This window comes from Carcharhinus amblyrhynchos, unplaced genomic scaffold (assembly GCF_965287045.1).
Source record: "Carcharhinus amblyrhynchos unplaced genomic scaffold, sCarAmb.v2.hapA scaffold_89, whole genome shotgun sequence".
NCBI classification, from domain to species: Eukaryota; Metazoa; Chordata; class Chondrichthyes; order Carcharhiniformes; family Carcharhinidae; genus Carcharhinus; species Carcharhinus amblyrhynchos.
The window spans coordinates 803,613-807,062 of record NW_027649829.1 but is presented as its reverse complement, the minus strand read 5'-3'; positions in this window follow the sequence as shown (position 1 = coordinate 807,062).

The following is a 3,450-nucleotide window of genomic DNA, read 5'->3' as shown; positions in this document are numbered from 1 at the left end:
GGGGTGAGCACAGTAAGAAGTCTCACAGCACCAGGTTAAAGTCCAATAGGTTTATTTGGAATCACAAGCTTTCCGAGCACTGCTCCTTCATCAGGTCAGATTAACCCACATTCAGGATTCAGTAACTGACCACACTCAAACCTGTTCCACCAAATAGTGCTGGGGTTTGAAATTCCCTTGCATGGTCACCTCACTCATTCTGTGCTGTTGCACTCAATTATTCTGCTAATAAAACCAAGGATACAACATTATTTTAAACAGACTTTACAATTTATCCTGCCACCCTTCAGGGTTTGCATGCACTCACTCCCTACTCTCTCTGTTCCCACTCATTGTACAAGTTATTTCATTTTGTCTTTGTCCAATCACACCTGCCATGATCTGACCGAATGGCGACAGCTATATCAGGCGGGGTCTAACAGCCCTCTCCTGCTGCTATTCTGTCTCGCCAAACTATCAACATTTGTAAATTTCCTCTGATATAATATTTAGCGATCTGTCAATTAACAACTGGAAAACCATATACAGAAAACATGCAACGAAAACAGAAAAATGCTGGAAAATCTCAGCAGCTCTGACGGATCTGTGGAGAAAGACAGAATAGAGGCCATGTTTTGAGTCTGGATGACCCTTTGTCAGAGCTCTAACGAAGGGTCATCCAAGCTCGAAAAGTCGGTTCTATTCTCTCCCCACAGAGGCTGTCAGACCCGCTGAGATTTTCCAGCATTTTTCTGTTTTTGTTTCAGATTCCAGAATCCACGGTAACTTGCGTTTATACAGAAAGCATGATCTGCCATTATTGTAAAATCAGTCAGTTGGAAATTTCTACTGACGTTTATGAAGAATAAAGTATTGTTCAGGTGACCTAATCCCATTGGATAGGCGGCATCAGACTGCTAGCCCACAACCCGCCCTGCCGGATATCGCCAAACCCTAACCCCCGACTCTCTCCCATCGCCGGCCCCAATCCCCCACCCCACCGATGGCCGGACCCACCCCTAGCCCCCACCTCCCACCGCCCCCCTCCCACCCCCTGAGACCCTGCCTCCTTGGCACTGCCCGGTGGGCAATATCGTCCCGGTATTTAAATCAGGTGTAATCAGTCCGGGAAAACGGTGCCCAACAATTCTTCAAGCTTCCCCAACACCGTTCACACTCAGGATAACGGGATCACAAACCTTGGAAATCGATGTGCTCCTCATCTTCCCAATATAAAACAGTGAATGGTGACTGGGAGGGAGAGAGAGACCTCCTCTGTCTCAGGTACACGTCGGAGGGAGAATCCAAACAAGATTGGAATGTGAACAGGTTCCTTTTTAAACTGGGGTTGCGAATTGCGCGTTTGAAATAAAAAGGAGGGAGCTAATTCTTCGATTAAACTAAGAAAGTCTTGCAGTCTAATTAAACCCCAACTAAAGAGAGCATCAGGCTCGGGAGCGGTGAAGGTTTGTGGAGGTTTGAAATTGAAGGAACGATGTTGCAGCGATATGTCGGGTCGCCGTAAAACTGGACGCAAAGGGCGCACTCAGGCCAAGACTCGCTCCGCCAGAGCTGGTCTCCCGTTCCCGGTGGACCGTATTCTCTGACAACGCGGCCCGGAAGTGGCCCAAGAGCTGTGCAGCATCGGCAGTGAGCCTGGGGGAGGAGGAGGCAGGGAGTTTCCTAAACATTGAGCGCCAAAATCTGAACAGCACAGTCTGCAAGATCTAGAAAGTTCTGAAGGCACACCGTCACTTTCAACAACTGGCCATGGTTTACAAACACCGCTACAGTTTGTACTTCTAGTTTCAATCCGCCCGTCTCCTCCTTTGTACATCTTATACACACATACATCTAAATCGCAATTGAAAGCCCACAATGTGTCACTCAGGAACGACAATATTACACCTACACATTGTGTCAGGAAGCAATCAGTCAAAATAAACTGACTATACCTATCCAATTGATTTAAACACCAAACTGTGTTACAATCTGTAACTTCTAACGTGGACCAGTTTCTTTTCAATCATGTTATCCGCGTTAAGAAAATAAGGAATCGATCTTTTACATAATCATTTAATAGTTGAATATTTCACATTTGTAAAACACCAATTAACGCTGTCAGGAAAGAACTCGTGATGTGGAAAGAACTTCTCAGTAACACTTACAACGGATGATTCGATTCATTTCAAATACGTTTCACTCAATATTATTCATCAATTTATGTATTATTAACCTGAGTGTATTACTCTGGGTTTAAATACACAAGATCGATCACACAATGAGCAAAATAATTAACTCTGATTATTAATTGACATGATAATTCCAGTTAAAGTTAACATCTTATAATAAACGGATTCGCGGTGCGAAATACAATCTACCGATCGGCCACCTCCATTGCCTATTTCTGGTTTAAATGAGCTCTGTAAGAAGTCTCACAACACCAGGTTAAAGTCCAACCAATTTATTTGATAGTAAACTCACAACCTTTCGGGGTTTGCCCCTTCGTCAGGTGAATGGAGAGTTCTGGCCTCAGACAGAGCATATAAAGCACAGACAGTTTACAGATTACTGATTAGAATGTGAGTCTTTACAACTAACCTGCTATCCAAGTCTTAAAGATGCAGACAATGTGAGTGGAAGGAGCATTGAGCACAGGTTAAAGAGATGTGTATTGTCTCCAGACAGTACAATAAGTGAGGTTTTGCAAACCCAGGCAAGTCACGGGGGTTACAGATAATGTGACATGAACCCAAGATCCTGGTTGAGACCGTCCTCATGTGTGCAGAACTTGGCTATCAGTCTCTGCTCAGCGACTCTGCGCTGTCGTGTGTTGTGAAGGCCACCTTGGAGAACACTCTGACATGAGCTCTGACATGTTTCTACTTAATGCCAACATCTTGTTTCTTGTGAAAAGAAACCTCAGGTCTCTCGACACCAAGACCAGAGCCTTTCCACAAAGGGCAAACCCCGCAGAAGCAGACAGTCAGAATTTACCCAGAACATGGTTCCGGGAAATGTGTACAATTTAATCTTGCCCTGTGTCAACAGGTGTCAACTTCGGAGAATGAAAACATCCAAACGGGACACTACAAATATATATTTGTTACTAAATATTAACCATATTAGAGAAGGTTTTTTCTAATTTACAGCAACTTGGCAACTCAAAAAATGCACATCTGATGTTCAGCCACCATGTTCCACAGCATTTCAGTTAAAATGAGTTTTTAAATTAGTCATTTAAAAACAAGATCCCATCAAGAATTGAAGGCTCTTCTGCGACATCATCACTTCCATCGATGCTTTAGTCTTCACTGTCAGAGTCCTTTCAGAGAAAGTGACTGTATTGAAACATCCCAGAGTGTAGCATGATCTATGTAGAAAACGTGAATATTATTGCACTGTCAAGGCAGTGCAGAAATGTATGTAATGTTCTTTCAGATACTTTTACAAAAAAGTAATCCAGTGATA